General features: G+C 37.3%; 1 protein-coding gene and 1 long non-coding RNA gene across 6 annotated transcripts in view; both read left to right on the top strand.

The window, feature by feature from the left end:
- LOC121632310 (AT-rich interactive domain-containing protein 3B-like) overlaps positions 1 to 17,896 on the top strand; it is a 63,845-nt gene that overhangs the window by 4,746 nt on the left and 41,203 nt on the right. The window lies entirely within an intron of this gene.
- On the top strand, positions 96 to 11,318 carry LOC121632702. Its single transcript, XR_006008959.1, has 3 exons — positions 96 to 107; positions 3,234 to 3,243; positions 11,254 to 11,318. It is a non-coding gene; the product is annotated as an uncharacterized LOC121632702 (long non-coding RNA).

Here is a 17,896-nt window from a genome sequence, read left to right as displayed (position 1 = left end):
CAATGAGCTTTCTGTAAATCAGCTTGCGTTTGTTGAAGTTAGGATGTGACACATTAGTTAATTTGGTTTAATTCACCGTCAAGAAGCGACTGACAAGCATTTTATTTGTCCACCTTGTAGCTGAACGTTGTTAGTTTCCTATACAGGGCAGATGGGTGTGGACAGACACATTAGCCAGTGTGTTCGTGTCAGTGATGTATGCATGGTGACCCCAGCCCTCCTAAACAGCGGAGTAAATAAATGTCAAACAAGAGATGGTGGACAAAGCCGACTCGCGGAGCGAGAGATGGCCTGGCCGGCTGGCCGGTCGGTAGCAGCGCTCTGGCCTCTGCAGTCTGTAGCACCCCACCTGTCACCTCCATTGTTTGTTTGTTGTACTGATTATTGTTATTTCTTTATTCGGAAAAGTTTTTTGTGAGAAAGGGTATTTATGTAATTTGTTTATTTTTTATTTATTTTTGTATTCATCATGAAACATTTGATTTTTATTTGTGAAAGGTGCTCTATAAATAAACTTACTTACATGACCTGTGGAACCCAGTTCCATTGCTGTCCTGCTCTTCATGCTCACATACACATGTCCATACACACCTCCTTCTCTGGCCTTAACCAGTCTGTGATTAATAGAGTTGTAATCATGCCTGCAGCCTGTGGATTGAACCTCTTATCTTTGTAAAATGAGCTATGACGTTGGTTCACTTTGGACGCTTTGGTGTTATAAATAAGGGACGTTGCTGAGGTTTGTTTACTACACTTTGCTTTTGTTCCAGCAGTTTACAAGTTTTATGTTCACGTGCAGTTTGTTTTTGTGCAGCCTGGGCTCATGACCAATGAGACAATATGGCGGCAGTGAATAGAGCTATGGTGTTAATGGTGCTGTTAATAGTTTATAGTTGCACAAGTAGTTGTAGCTTCTTTCAATGCTTTCCTCGTTCATTTTATCATACTGCTATTTTTGTAGCCTACACCTGATATGAGTACTTTCTCAGCATGTGACAGATTTAAATGGTTGTAAGAGTGCTTGCTGGGTATGTTTAGACAGATTTAGTTATTATATATTAGCTATTCCAATTTAATTTTTCTGACCCACCGACTCTGATTTTCTTTCCCAAATTTTTTATAGACCACTTTAAGCTTCAACTACAGCATGTATTAACTGTGGCATCATTTTGAAAACATTTTGTCACATTTATTTCCCAAGGCCTTGTATTGATGATGGGACAGTTGTACTGCTGCGTGTAGTCTTCTCCAGCCCATCATACAGGTTTCTAATAAGATTATTTCTGGGATCTTTGATTGCCAATAAATGTGTGAAAATGATGTCTCTTGCACCTCCATATTTTGGTCATGTAATTTTTAGACCTGGCCAGCTGAAACAGCACCAGATCATCGTACTGCCCTTTGTACTTGCTGCAGACCAATAATTTGAGATCTTTCCATGACCACAGGGTGTGTCTTCCAACATAATTGTTTGACGGAATAAGAAGCCACTCATTGCACCAGTTAGACTTAAATAACTTGTTGCCAGCATTGACGTTGCTCATTCGCTTCACTGATTTTCCGATGGGAGGATCCTGCCTATTTGCTTAGTTAAATCCAAGTGGTGCCTTATTTTGTTCTTGGCCAGGCTGCATAGAAAAGTGAACCAAACAACAGACCAAACTATTTTTTCTACAGACCTTCAACTTAGAAAACAGTAAAGTGTTTGTACTTTGCCAAATGAAAACAGATTCACCAGGTAATAAAAGCAGAGAAATGTAACAAGGCACCTTTGTCAGGAATACCATGGTTTCCTTGTGCTGGTTTCTTTTTTCCCTCCCTGATGTCTGCGAAATACAACTTTTTACATCTAAATTAGTGTCTACTTTTAAGTATTTTTAAATGCGAGCACACCTGCTAAAAAGGGAAATGAAACCCTTTCCAGCTGCCATTAGCAGCACATTTACCTGCACAACCATTTGTTCACTAATGACTCTGCAGAGAACCACAACTTCCAGTAACTACTATTTTCTTGCAGGGATCAAGTCTGTAAGCTCAGAAAATACAAAGGCATGGAATTACACTGTGGCCTACAGGCTTAGTTTAGCTTTTTTTTTAGTTTAGCTTTTTAAATAACCTAAAACAGAAATACATACATGTTTTTCCCTATCGATCTATCAATCTATCTAACGATCTTATCTATCTATCTAATGATCTTATCGATCTATCTATCTGTCGATCTTATCTATCGATCTATTTAACGATCTTATCGATCTATCTAACGATACATATATATATATATATATATATATATATATATATATATATATATATATATATATATATATATATATATATATATATACATATATATATATATATATATATATATACTGCAGTGGGACTGACTCAACTGCCTACTGTTGCGGAAATGAATAAAATTGATTATTTCATTTATCTTTTATAAGAGCAGAGCAACCTTATTTTTGATATTGGTAAACACGAAGGAAAATCTTGTGTCAGGCCAGTTTTTAGAGCTTTGATTTCATATGATTTTGTCAGGACAAACACATTTACAAACTAAGTCTGGTTTGGGACTTCCATAAAGTGTGGAATGATTATTTTTAGTAGGTGCGTACACTTAAACTGCCTGGGTTGTTTGTTTTCTAGGCACAAAAAATTCATTTCAGGCCTCAGTCTGACGTATTTTCACTGAACTCTCAGGTTTAAGTGTAGATATAAGCAAGTTTATGCACTGAATGTGACACATATATTCTATTAATCACAGATCGATGTTTTATTGCTCCAAGTTAAATCCTGTTTTGCCACAAAGAGCAGTCTTTCTTGTCTTGACCTGTGCAGCTCTCAGCCCACACTCTGTATTCTCAGCTGTCCCCCACCCCAAGGTAGAAACACTAAAAAATGTTCCCCAGCTCCATCTACTGTTAAGACTTTTCCAGATGGTTTTTGGTGTGTTTTACTTGTGCCTTAAAACATACTTATAAGAATCATCGAATAATGTTATTTTGCTCTGATTTCATGTCTTTCTCATTACGTTGGGGTTTTGCATTGCTTAAACTCTGCAGCTCGTGGTGTGCTCTGTTGATTGCAGCTGCATGATTTATAATATTTATAAACAGTAACAACTTTTCAATCTGGCAAAATACAGATTTTACAAGCTGTGGTGGCTTTTTAGAGCTTGGTTTGCTTTGCGTGCTTGAATTCTTTTGTCTTATGGTAATAATGTCTTTCAGGTGTTGTTTAGTGTAATTTTTGTACAAATTTGCACCAGCATAGTAGCACCAATCTCAAAAGGCACATACCACAGAAGAGATGGAGTTGAGTGGATCAATCCACCTCTTAAAACCAGCTCCAATGAACATGTGTAAAGACATGACTAAAAAATGTGGTTTTACGCTTTATTCATGTGACACTTTGATCTAAGTATGTCACAGATATTTTTTAGGATCCCAGGAAATTGTGTCAAATGGAGGTTAAAGATACCCACTTTTACCCACTTACCCACTTTTGAAAACTTTTTACACTAAAGACTTGTTGCATGTGATGCTTTTGAGTAGTTTAATTAGTAAAACTCTGATTTCCCAGGGACAGACCTGCAGGTCAGTGGTCAGTCCAGACACACTGAAAATGGTCCTTTTCCAGTAAAAATCCAAACAAATGGTTATTCTCTAATAGGTGACTTTAATATGTATTCTTTTATTTAAAAACACAAAACTGATTATTACCAAACTTTAGTGAGTTTGGTTTACATTTTCATTGCTTTACATAGACTAGTAGTCATGCTAGCATTGGATTTGTTGGGCTTATTTAGCAGTCTGTTGGAATGAAACTGGAAAAGTGGCCTCTTACAGTTTGATCAGATGGCTTATCTCAGACCAAAGGAAGTTTTTGTTTTGGAGATAAACAGGTAAACCTGGTTGTTGCATCATTTCTCACGAAGCAACAAGTGCAACAGAAAAACTTGCCAAGGGGAAAAACTGGTCTATGACTGCAGTAAGGAATGTGTTTAAGAGAAGAAAAAGAGGTGGCCAAGCAGACCACGCTAGACCAAATCTGGTTTCTTGCAGTAATTGAGCATCTGTTATTGACGAGCTGTGGGAACAGTTGCCACCCTTGAGCCCAGCTTTTTCCTGCTCAGGCACTGAAAACTGTCTGTTGAGGCTGCACTGTTGCATAATTTAGCTGTCGCCCCAGCAACACATCATTCAGGAAGTGGGGAGCTGCATGGCTACCATGAAGAGATCAATAAGGATTCTGTGAGAGCTTTTAAGTGTCAGAATTGTTTATTGTTGTTTTTTTTGCTTATTTAAGATGAACAGGGAGGAAATGCCATTTAGGAGATGGGCTCAAGTCATGTTTTGATATCCTGCCCTGATTCTGCAATAGTGCGTCACACCACTGCAGAATTTATGGAAAAAGCCACAGCATTTGTTTAAAATGTGCAGCTCTCCGTCACCGTGTCTCTCAAGAATGTTGCAGCAGGAGCTAAGAGGCCCCACTGGCTGGTGTACACGCTGCAGACACATGTCAACCTGATCTGCTTTTTGCTGTCTGAATGTTATGATGTTGTCTCACATGCCATTACTGTCAGTGGGTTTTAAATGGTGTACTTAGTATTATTCTGTTTGCTGGACTTCCTGTTGTGTTGATGTAATAAGGCTGGAATTACCGTCTGACCTCTGTACAAATTGCCTGCAAATGGAACCATTCAGATGAGAAATAATGAGGTAGACTGAGATCCATTAAAACCTGTTGCAGTGCTTTCTCAGAATAAAGCGTGACTATAATGTGTGAGGCCTGTTACATCTTGTTGTACTCAAATGAACTGAGCTATACAGAAAATTGAAAAGCCTCAACCCAGATTGTTTACCTATGCTATGAACACAGGCTAAATGACAATTGGTATATGTGAAAGAGGTCAGCATTTATTGTTGATCTGTTTTTGTGTGCTAAGCTCCCTCATGTCCTTGTTGTGTTACATTTGGGTTTTCTTCTGTTAAATTCCCCCATCTGTTTGCAGTCCATTCTTTCAACACACTCTTTCTGCCCTTTGTATATGTCCAACCTTTCATTTTTATGTAAGTTTATTTTTCTTTTATTGCTGTTAATATTTTAAGGCTATTTACACATTTCTATGTTTTTAATCCTGTTCAATAATATTCACTTTTTTTTTTACTTTTAAGTCTTGGTTTTGCTCTTTTTTGTCAATATAAATAAAGCAGAATTAGAGCAGAGTTCAGACAAAGAAGTTAGTCACCTGAAATAATCCCAAGCAATACTTAATTTGAACCTGAATGGAGCAATTAATTTAATGTCTTTGTTAGATTTATTTGACCTGAATTAATTATGTGATCAATAGGTCCTTGTCATCTTGATCAGTTCAAAACTCAACACTTATCTTATTAATGAGACACTGAACAATTAGCCTAATTCCCAAATATGCTTGTGATTTTGGATGACTTAAAGATGGCCAAAAGAAACTTAATTAGCTTTAATTGTAGTTCACTCGTGTGAAAGCTGTGTTGAATTGTATGGAGACTCAGTGGGCAGTCATATTTAAGAATATTTACATTTGTAGAATTACTACTCAACCAATAACCTAAAAAAACTCCTCTAATCCCCAAGAATGTCCTAGTTATCCAGATTTGACCAGAGTGAAATGAGTTGTTACCCACATTATTAAGATTACAACAATACTTGGATATCAGTTCAATTTGTATTATGGTTTTTCTAGTAGTAGTAATTGTAATAATAATGGATTTAGGTTTGGCTTGATACATCTAGTGGAAAAGTAGAAATGGACAAACAATAAGTCTTCGCCATTAGATGAGCATCATATGTAATTTATCTAAAACTGTCCTTTTACAAACCCTGGACATGACTTCATATAAATATATTGGAATAAAGGGTTCAGATAAACAACAGGATTTTCCAACATACTGTATCGTTGTAGTCTATGTAATTGAAATGGACATGTGCCAGTATGATGTTCTGTACTTTTTCTGATCTGCTGAAGTAGTAGTTGTATTAAGTATCCTGTCTGGGACGTTGGCTGGCTATCAAGTTGTTTGGCCAGCATATAGCTCTGGCACTCTTCTTAGCTGTGTTACTTCAACATGATATCACTGCATCTACAACTGCCCTCCATTTTTAGCTTCCATGTGTCAGACTGAGAGGAATGGGAAGTTGCACAAAGCCTGTGGATTACAACACAAAGAAACTACTTTTCATCTTTTAAAGGAAAGACTAAAATGAAGAGGACTGGCCCAAAAATTAAAAATTAGGGATTGCTAAATTTATCCATTTTTCTTCCTTTACTGATTACACACTCATTTGTATAATGTTTTATTAAAGGATTTTATTTTCCAGTGTATGAATGTTGTTTATTGAGCTGTAATCTTTGTTTTCCAACATTAACAGGTTGATCCACCAGATTGGTCAGATCAAATAGAGAAGGCTTGGCTTTTAGATCAGAGTCCCTTTTCTAATGTTTAATTGAAACAGTTTTTTACATCTTACTGAAGGCCATCAGATGCTGGCTGTGAATTTGTGTCACAATGAAAACAAATAAGAATGATGGAAAATTGTGTTTTGCACATAAAGTTTTTTGTAAAAATCTTTAAAAAAAAACAAAACAAAAAAAACACTGAAGTAGCAAATATTTTTCAATTGAAATGAATGTATGAGTTGTTTTTTTTTTTTTTTTTTTTTTTTCATGCAATCAGCAGTTTTATTTGAATCTGGAAAAGAATAATTGTGCTGACATAAAACAGCTTCATTTTGTGCTGACCCCTTAACAGCTAAGTGTGGACCCACTCCCCCCTTCCAGAAATAGAGGTATTGAATTTAGTAGGGAGTTGAAGGGTAGGTGGGGGCTCTGTGGAAGTGGAAGAGTAGTTAGTGGTCTGGTTCAGCACACTGCCCCACCCAGAGGAAACATTCCAGACGGAATTAAAGAGTTAACTCTTCAAACAGTGAACATTCCCACCGGGAGCTCCCAACAAGAGGTAGGGGGTTTGATGGGGGTGGTTGGGTGCATGTCCGTGTGGTAGCCGTGCCTCTGATTGGTGATCTTTCAATTCATTTCAGTCAGGGTCGCAGGGGCTGTAAAAGATAAAAAAAAAAAAGCCAAAGGACCTGAATGGGAGGAGCTGAATAGGAGGACCCACTGGTGAACGTAGAGGCTGTTTTTATTTGTCTGAGTCCGAAAGCACACATCTGCTGCTCTCAGGCAGGAGGAGGCTTCTTGTGGTGGCTCCAGTACTCCCAGTCCTTATTGTTGGTGTCTAGTCGCATCTGATGATTCTGCCATCTGTACACAAGACTGGAATGAGTTTTAGATGCGTGTCTAAGGAATATTTTAGTGCTTCATTAATTGCTCCATTTTGTTTAGTTTAATCATAAATAGTTTAAAAGAAAAATAAATAACTTCAAGATTTAAAAAAACTGAACAAAACAAACAAAAATAAAAAAAAGACTTTTCTTGTTCAGAGCTCTGTCACGTTAACTCAGTGCATTATTTTTACTAATGATGTAAAGAACAAGTGGAGAAAAAATCATGACAGTTTCAAAGTAAAAAAAGTTGAAAAATGCTTCAGAATGAAAACAAATTAAAAGTTATTTCAGTCAACCATTTAAAAATGGTAATATATCTATTTTACATAATGTTAAACTTAAACAAGCTCAATGTAAAATTAAATTTTCAAGGCACCAAAAAAGTTAAAGGCTAAAATTTTCCTTTACAAAGCTTTAACACATTTAAGGCCCATTTATACTCGACGCAGAACATGGATACGGAGACAGACGAACACTTTCGTACATGCATATTTGGTCCGTTTTCGAGGGGGGTTGTAGCAAAGGATGGGGGGATGGGATTCTATTTTACAGACTGCCTGCTGACCCTGAACGATGAGCTAGATGGGTCGCTGTCATCAAACACGATAACTGGAAATTGTCAGAGAGCGCTCAGCTGTGTAGCAAGCACTTTGTTGGTGGCAAATTTTGTCAATAAACGAAACAGTAATAAAATAGCAATGTTTTCTCACAGTAATTGTAACAATAACTCCTAAATATAATGCCAAAACATCCCATATTGTGTTAACGTTATCTGCGTCTGCAGTTTTCTTACTCACCTTTGACGTGAATAGGGAAATACTTTGTTTGGGTCACTTTCCACAGCTGAAGGTCTGATATGTATCCTGCTATGAAATATTTATGTGCCTTTAAAGGCTCGTAAGATTTTAATTCTGCCCTTGTGATGACTGCAGGTAGTTATAAAGGTCGTGGTAAGCTAAATTGGGTAGCAATATCTCGGTCAGTTGTCAGTTTTGGAGGTTTGTAAACAAGGATTTTGGGAAGTCATACGGGTCTTGAGCACCAACAAGCTTACATTTTTCAAATTATGGCTGTCTGACCTGACCACATAAGTGCTGAACTGTCTTAAAAGTTTGAAGTCCGCTAGTACCATCCTTAATGAGAAACAGTGGATGGCAAATTATTTTATCTTATTAAAAAAACAATGTAGTTACAGTCATGGACAAAATTGTTGGTACCCTTCGGTTAATGAAAGAAAATATCACAATGGTCACAGAAATAACTTGAATCTGACAAAAGTAATAATAAATAAAAATTCTATGAAATTTAACCAATGAAAATCAGGAACTGCTTTTCAACCATGTTTCAACAGAATTATTTAAAAAAATAAACTCATGAAACAGGCCTGGACAAAAATGATGGTACCCTTAACTTAATATTTTGTTGCACAACCTTTTGAGGCAATCACTGCAATCAAACAATTCCTGTAACTGTCAGTGAGACTTCTGCACCTCTCAGCAGGTATTTTGGTCCACTCCTCATAAGCAAACTGCTCCAGTTGTCTCAGGTTTGAAGGAAGCCTTTTCCAGACGGCGTGTTTCAGCTCCTCCCAAAGATGCTCAATACGATTTAGGTCAGGGCTCATAGAAGGCCACTTTAGAATAGTCCAATGTTTCGTTCTTAGCCATTCTTGGGTGATTTTAGCTGTGTTTTGGGTCATTGTCCTGTTGCAAGACCCATAACCTGCGACTGAGACCAAGCTTTCTGACACTGGCCAGCACATTTCTCTCTACAATCTCTTGATAGTCTTGAGATTTCATTGTGCCGGCACAGATTCAAGACACCCTGTGCCAGATGCAGCAAAGCAGCCCCAGAACATAACAGAGCCTCCTCCATGTTTCAAAGTAGGGACGGTGTTCTTTTCTTCATATGCTTCATTTTTCCATCTGTAAACATAGAGCTGATGAGCCTTGGCAAAAAGTCCCATTTTTGTCTCATCTGTCCATAGGACATTCTCCCAGAAGCTTTGTGGCTTGTCAACATGTAGTTTGGCTTTTTTATGATTTGTTTTCAACAATGGTGTCCTCCTTGGTCGTCTCCCATTAAGTCCACTTTGGCTCAAACAACGACGGATGGTGCGATCTGACACTGATGTTCCTTGAGCTTGAAGTTTACCTTTAATCTCTTTAGAAGTTTTTCTGGGCTCTTTTGTTACCGTTCATATTATCCGTCTGTTTGATTTGTCATCAGTTTTCCTCCTGCGGCCACGTCCAGGGAGGTTGGCTACAGTCCCATGGATCTTACATTTCTGAATAATATGTGCAACTGTAGTCACAGGAACATCAAGCTGCTTGGAGACGGTCTTATAGCCTTTACCTTTAACATGCTTGTCTATAATTTTCTTTCTAATCTCCTGAGACAACTCTTTCCTTTGCTTCCTCTGGTCCATATTGAGTGTGGTACACACCATGTCACCAAACAGCACAGTGACTACCTGTAGCTTATATATAGGCCCATTGACTGGTTACAAGATCGTAGACACCTGTAATGCTAATTAATGGACACACCTTGGATTAACACGTCCCTTTGGTCACATTATTTTCAGTCTTTTGTAGGGGTACCATCATTTTTGTCCAGGCCTGTTTAATGAGTTTATTTTTTTAAATAATTCTGTTGAAACATGGTTGAAAAGCAATGTCTGACTTTCATTGGTTAAATTTCATAGAATTTTTATTTATTATTACTTTTGTCAGATTCAAGTTATTTCTGTGACCATTGTGATATTTTCTTTCATTAACCGAAGGGTACCAATAATTTTGTCCATGACTGTATGTTAATGTAACCTACTGAAAACTGTCACTGTATAACTGTTTGTTCACTCAATAAATTTATATTTATTTTTTTTAAATAATTGCAAATTAACAGCCACTAGATAAGACAGATAGCTTTTTGCCACCCATCATGGCAGCATTAAGAAAGAATATAACATCACTGAGAATGGTCTGTAGCTAACATGCTACTAGCAAAAATAAACAAACCAGAAAAAAGAAGAGGAACAAAAAGAAGGAGAAAACGATGGGGTTGACTGTAGGGATGGTGGGAGTCTGAGTGTGTTGGGCGCTTGCAAACAAGTTTATAGCAGGGCATTAGCGCCGCCAACCGGTGTCTGAAACTTATGTCAGAATGCGGAAATGTTCTCTGAAGTAAGCGCTGCCCACTAGTGGATGAACTGACTTAACGGCCAAGGCAACCAAAAAGATGCATAGAAGTAAGAAGGGTAGTGATTTACGGCAACACTTGAAATGGATGTACCTATTATCAAATCAAATTTTATTTATATAACACCTTTCATGCACATGGCAACACAAGGTGCTGCACACAATAAAAACAAATCATGCATATTCAATACAAGATTTAAAAGCCTTCACATCAAAATTATACCAAAAAATAAAAAGGCAAACCTCATAATTGTACACACACAAAGTCGCACACATACAAACAAAGCTTCATGCACACTCGCCCCCCCACCCATACCCTATTTTGTACAAAGATGAACTCCCGTCGCTAATAACTGTCTCTGAACTTAAAATAAGTATAAAAGTAGTAATACAATGCAAACATCTGGCTCAACACTGCTGGATGTTAAGGGAGCATAAATGAGCCTTTAAGTTTACAATAATAATAAAACAGCCAGAAAAGCATTTCTATTGCATATTTAAAGTGTCTCCATTATGCTTATTTTATATATAGTTAGCTATATATGAAATACTCATATATGAAATAGTTATATTGTATAGTTAGCTATATTTATGGCTTCTCTTGCTAAGCAAATCCCTAGGGTTGGAGAATGGTGAATGAGTGTTTTTAGCCTGGTCGTTAAGTTTGTAGCATCCCTTCCTGTAATTCTATTATTTCATGAACGTTAAAAAACATAACCAGCTAACTTTCTGGTCATCATTGCATGTGCATTACCTGCTGGTAGCGATCAGGTAAAGCAAGTGTGGATTAATTTCTTTAGTTTGACTGTTGCTCACACACCATCAAAACAAAACAGACAACTTATTGGGTTATACATACAGCTTGTTGCTCAGAAACGCGGTCGTGTAGGAACAGACTCTCCTTTTAGCTAAAGCCTGGTCACAAATACAAATGTTGACGCAACTCTGCTGCTGACTCCCAAAAACAAACTCTGTCCATTGCTCTCTAACCGTTGTTGAACAAATGTTGCTCACCCTCACAGCCAAAAGACTGAAAATGCCTTAATTAAGATCTACTTTACTGTCTCTGATAGCATGAAGTACTCTCGTCCGCATTACTGCATGTCTCTCCAACCTACTTTCATGTAATCAACATGAGCTCAATGTGCAGATGCTAGCAGTTCTATCACCACATAACTTTAGATTAATTTAAAAGCAAATACTATAGACAGAAATACCATGTGTCTGTTTTCATTGTGTTTTGTGCAGAGTCTTTGTAGCTTTGTAAAGCTAACACCAAAGATGTAGCTTTGTAAAGGACCTTCAGCTTTACCTCGCACTAGAATTAAAATATAGTAAACAGCATAAAAATAAATAAGTTCCTTCTGTTATGTTAACCCCTGGCTCCGAATTTCTTTTTGCTGTAACAGTGCTGGCATATCTCTACATTTCTCTACTTTTATTATATGTATATTGCCCGCTTAGCTACAGTTACAGCTCAGCTAAGCTATTTGACTGAAATACTTTTCTTGTCATAGTATACAAGCACTAAGGAAATATGTCACACTTCTTTGTGATAGATGGCTATATGCCCCAACACCCTCTCGTTATGTTAGTATTTGGCCAGAACTTATAAGAATGCACAGAGAGCCGAGGCCAATTTGATCGTCAATTACTGACTTCCAGTCTATGTTAGTCTACTTGTGAAATTATTTAATCTAGTGTGGTCAGACTAACATGTTTACTTGTATTTGAATGTCATGTAAACACACTGAGTACTGCCAATAGTCTCTATCAGTGGAGAAGTTATCATTTCCTGTGACACGAGCTTTACAAGGTTTGTTGGCCTATTGCCCAAACAGTTTGCTGGGTTTTCCTCCAAATATACTCACAGTTTTAAATTAATTTCCAGAAAAAAATGTGAATAAATCCTAAATCCGATATTGTTAAGTTTCAGTTTCATGAGCTGTGTTAGTTCTCTACCCAGAGCTGTTGATAAAGAGGGTACAACAATTTGATGTAAATAAGAGTGCCAAGGCTACCAAACACAAACGAAAACAAAATATGAATAGATTAATATGGTGGAAAGGTGGCTAATGGAGGGTTTTATTAGTTTGGGTATGAGCCTTTTGAAAAGATAGTATTGCAACAGTATGCATCTTGTTTTTTAGTAATTCATGTGAGTGTATATTTACTGAACCTGTTTCCATCGGACTTAGACATATTTACTGTTTTGGTGTATCTTGCCTGAAGAACACCGACTCAACTAATTAGTGATGGAATTTGTTGCCAAATATTATGGTAATAGTTTTCTTTTCCACAGTTGTTTTAGTCCTGTGTGGTTAATTTTTTCATGCTCTACTAGAGACTACTAAATGAATCAGAATGATTTGAAAAGAAGAACCTAATGTTAACCATTGCACAACGCTCATGCAGTTTTCATGGCCGATATGTGACAGATAAAGAAACGCTTTATAGGTTTCTGCTCTCAATAAAGACCAATATTTGCTCAGGAACATTTGCAGACTTGACATCAAACTTTGAACGCTACACACTCGTAAAGTTCAACATTAGTTTGAAGTATAAACTCGTCAAGGACAGATGGACTGATGGAAAGCATCTGTCAGTGGCTCTTTGAAAAGAGGAATCTAATCAATACAGAAAAGACTGTGATGAGGTGCAGTTGTAGCCTTACCACACTGAGGGATAAGAGAAGGCAGGATCACAGAATGGAGTTCAAGGACTTCTTATTTCATATGAAGTCCTACACCGTCTCTGAAAAAGATCATCTGCAAAAAGAGCGATGATCTGTTCTTTATGACTGATGTGACACTTAGAACTGAACTGCATTACAGCACAATACCTTTTCATTCATACTAAAATAGTGTTGTTTTTTTTGCAATGTTTATAGAAATGTACTCTATTTTGAAGACATTCAATTAAAAAAGTGATCATTTTAATATCGTAAAATCGCAATTTCATTGTTCACATCTTTATCTACTTCAGAAAGATGGAAAGCTACTTTACTGATAGACAAGCTAAAGTAATCACATACCCCCATTGTTGCCCAGGTGTTCGAAAAACTCAGCTTTTTGCTCATTAAAATCTGTGGTGTTATACAGTACACGGCAATCAAGCATCAGCCATCTGTAATACATATCTGTAATTTTATTCAGTCATTTATTTCACTTTCTTCATATTGGTTCTGAACCCTTTTCCCACTGTAGTTTACACCTGTCCTGCCACTGGAAACTGCTGCTCAGTTAAACGTCTTTACATAATAATGTCACACCAATGCTAAGTTCAAATTAATCAGTTTTTACAAATTCATATGAAGTCTTACATTGTCACTGAAAAAGATCATCTACAGAAAGAAAGATTGTCTGTTCTTTATGACTGCACTATCAGCAGCTAAAATGCTGCTCATGCGTTATTTTTTACTTATTAATACATTCTTAATCTGTTAAATTACTTAATGTAACAATCAACTACTGACATGGGTAAGGTAAAGTAGAAACTGGAAGCGTTTCTTGTGGTTGATTTTGTTGGCAGTACCACAGATAGTCGGGCATTAAATGGAAAACATATTCTGCTCCTCTATGCTCCACAGAGCTGACCAAGCAGAGTGAGAGTGCCTCTGAATTTTCCACTGTCAGTTGTACGAATAATAGACAAACCACTCAACCTATTCTGTGTTTGTCAGGTGTCAAAGGGAGGGGATTTCCAGTGCTATCTGACCATCTGACATGCTGTTAGCGCATTCATACCTCATGTAACATATGTGCGCTTTCACCTTTACAAGCCTAATGTGAAGTTATTTTCAAGCCACAGCATACAACAAAAGGGGGCATAGTTATGAATGAATGAAAAACTTTTTGTCTATGAAATAGATTTAATTTACATTTTTAGTTTTTTCTAAGATGTTAATAATTTAAAATGTTTATTTAAACAAATGACTTGGTAAAACTATTCAGCTGATCAATACAGTATTGAATAAATGACATTTTCTAAGACTCTCACTGATGATCAGATTGCTCAAAAAGACAAAAATGTTCATGTTTAAATGCAAAAGGTCCATATCCATTAGAATTTATACTTTATTTTTCCCCATACTGACCCTGGATGATAGACTTGCCTCTATTGAAAACTGAGCTACTGAGGTCTGCTGTAATTTGATCAGTTTGTAGTAAAACCACAAGCCCCCCTCCACACACCATTGCTCATTTCATTTGTCCTTTACAACCACTCCCACTGAACATATCTCAACACCTGCTCTTTAATGAAGGCAAACAGAGTAAAGGGAATAGCCTAATGAAACTAAGACATCCACCGACGCCTTCAGCAGCTGCAATGAAACATAACTAAGGTCACATGGCATTGTTGCACAAAGTCTCCTTGAGTTTTATATAGGGTGACGACATAGTGATATATACAGTGCACATGTATATCAACTACTGTTAGCACTGTGTGCTGCACTGACCCTTGGCACAGTACATGAGGTCCTGCTGTCCTTGTGGCATGTATGCTCTCTGATATACAGTTTATTCAACACTTTGGTCTGTCATTAAAGCCTCTCACATGGCATGTAAGGGAATCTGATGGTCTGTTAAAAATGTAAAATGCAATTTTGATTATTGTTCGAGCATGAAGTGCTACAACCCCTGACATCTTTCTAAGCAGAACTGTCTTTTATTATGACTTCTTATATTATGAGAAGTTTTTTAATTGCAGTGATGGTACGTTGTTTTTGAAATGTAAATGGACCTTTATTCACTTTGTAGGAAAAGCTGAATTTACAAAGAAAAAAGATTTTTAGAAATAAAAACAACTAGATAACTAGATAAGAAGTCATCAACTATCCAAATGATTATTTGAATTGGAAATAAGCTTTTGGAATTGGACACTGAACTCTTTCAAGTCACTCACTTTACCTTACTCTTTCAGTAAGGAAGACAAAGAGGAGGTATCCCATTTCCTGTAGTTTTTGGGATATCATTTTTTGATAAAGCTCCATACATGTGTCACACAGGGGGGATTTATGCACTTGGGGGGGTATTAATAGTGAGCTTAACTGCGGGTCTTGCGGTGTCCTACTTGTACCTCACATACCAGTCTTTACAGACTAAGTATAAAAACTATATTCATTGCTGTAATTTGTTGACTCTTTCAGCTGCATCAGTGTAATAAGTCATTTCCCTCCTTGCTCTATGGTATCCTCTTTTTCATCTACTTAATCTCTTTCCATTTGGTAAGAGTTCCAGTAAAATAAAACTTGTCTTGGGGAGGGTCCACCTCTGGAATGAGCACCAGACTGGTGACGTTTGTGCTATTCAGTAAATTTCTTACTTTTTTTGTTGCTAGTTGAGAACCAACTTTTCGGGTTCTAAACCAACTTTTGGTGTTAAAGCACTGGCCAGTTTACAGTTATGTTTGGTGCCTGGCTGGTGTGAAGGCCCTATGGTCACTCATGTCACACCCAGTGGTACAGTGTGGTATTACTGGAAGGTTTTGACCACACATGTACAGTAGTTAGTTGTTTGTCTAAGCTGCATAGTATGTATGATTTTTTATGTCATAGTTATTGCATCTACCAACTCTGTTTATAGCTACAGTTTTTGATGTTTTAAACTAGGGCTGCAACGAATAAAAATAGTCGGCAACAAATTTAGCCGTTGACTATTGTTGGCAAAAAAAAACAAAACGAAAAAGAAATTTTAAAAAATTAAAAAAAATATGGCGGCAGACTAGGGAGCAAAACGGCGGCAGAGGACGTGAAAAGTCTGGGATAACTTCACCTTAAACTTACAAAATAAATTAAATACATGTGAGATTTTTAAAGCGGACCTTGTGTACCACGGAAGTATGTCTGCAATGATTGGACACTTAAAGAGGAGGCACGTCGGACTTACTTAACAACCTCATGCAAGATTTCAAAGCAGAAAGTGAAATAAGATCCATATATAATAATCATGAGATACATAATCCGATTGGTCGACTAGTCGTCTTAATAGTCTGTGACTAATCGATCATCAGAATAGTTATTAGTTGTAGCCCTAGTTTAAACATGGTTTCCTTCTAGTTCCCACTTTAAGAATGTGTAGAGGTAAATTATAATAGTGTAGTTGGTATGTAATAAATTGGTGTATGATGGCTGCCTTTTGGAAGATAGAAAGGACTGGATCTGTGAGATTCTTCCTAATTGCAGAGCAGGACTGGACAAAAATGTTAAAATTATTCTGGGAAGTGAAATTTAATGACAGGAACCAAGCATGTTGATCTATGATAATGACTTCAGTTTGAGTTGTGCTCTGCAGAAACATTTTGTAGGCTAATTCTGAATTTTTTAGAGTTTTAACAGAAGTGCAAATTGGATATTGGTTGTCCTCTATGTTTGCGATATCCATTAAGTAAAATACCTATTCTGTCTTATTCAAAGACTTGCCATACAGGGAGTGTTTAAAAGGATGCGATAAAGACCACATCATATTAGTTACATAACCTAATGTGACATTTATGAGGCTGTCTGTCTTGTAGCCACAACATCTTCCTATTGGCAAATTGCAGTGTTTGGGTTTGGGTTCTGGGCCCCGCTGTGCCTCATGCAGAATAGCGGGGCAGTGCGGAGGCAAGGAGTGAGAGTTGGCTATTGTTAGGGGCTTTGTTGGCTCTTTTCTGCTACTGCTTTGGCTGAGCTCCAGGCTAGTGTCAGGGGGCTGTAGGTGCTAACTGGGCCACTGTGTCAAGGCACTTGGGTAAACACAGCAGCTGACTGGGATCTGGCACAAAGCCACACTGAGGAGAAGCAGCTGAAAGAGGTTCAGAAGGCTTTCCTTACACTGTTGCCTGCCCGCTTTTCACTCTGCACTGCTCTGGCTGCCAAAATTCATGTAGTTTATAGTAGCATGTGGCCATGTTGTTTATCTTCAAACACAAGCTCAGTGTAATCATAGGCTTGTAAGAGGGAGCAACCACCAGAGGAGGAAGGAAGAAAAAAAATCTCCTGGCTGCAACCCAGGAAATGTCACATTACACTCAGAGCTATGTGTTCACAGCTTAGCTTCCAACATTTTAATTCTTCATTCAGCACTGCAGAACAGAGCTATCCTGAACAGAAAGAGGGGGCTGTCAACACCACATGTTTCAGGAAAATCAACTAGTCTGAGAAAAATCTTTTATTGTTTATGTGATTCATTTATACAAGTTACTGAAACTCAGAAGTATATTCAAAATAATATGCTGCAGCAATTTTCTTGTTCTTGGTTCTTTTAAATAAATTTGGTTTTGAAGGTAAGGTGATTTCAATAGCTTGGTGACTTTCTGGAAAAAAGAAAACTTGGACATATTGTAAATGATTGTTTGTCTGTTGTACACCTGAACAAACGTTT

Source organism: Melanotaenia boesemani, chromosome 1 (assembly GCF_017639745.1).
Source record: "Melanotaenia boesemani isolate fMelBoe1 chromosome 1, fMelBoe1.pri, whole genome shotgun sequence".
In the NCBI taxonomy this organism is placed as follows: Eukaryota; Metazoa; Chordata; class Actinopteri; order Atheriniformes; family Melanotaeniidae; genus Melanotaenia; species Melanotaenia boesemani.
Note: the sequence above shows the minus strand (reverse complement) of the source record. Positions and strands in the feature narration are given on the sequence as shown.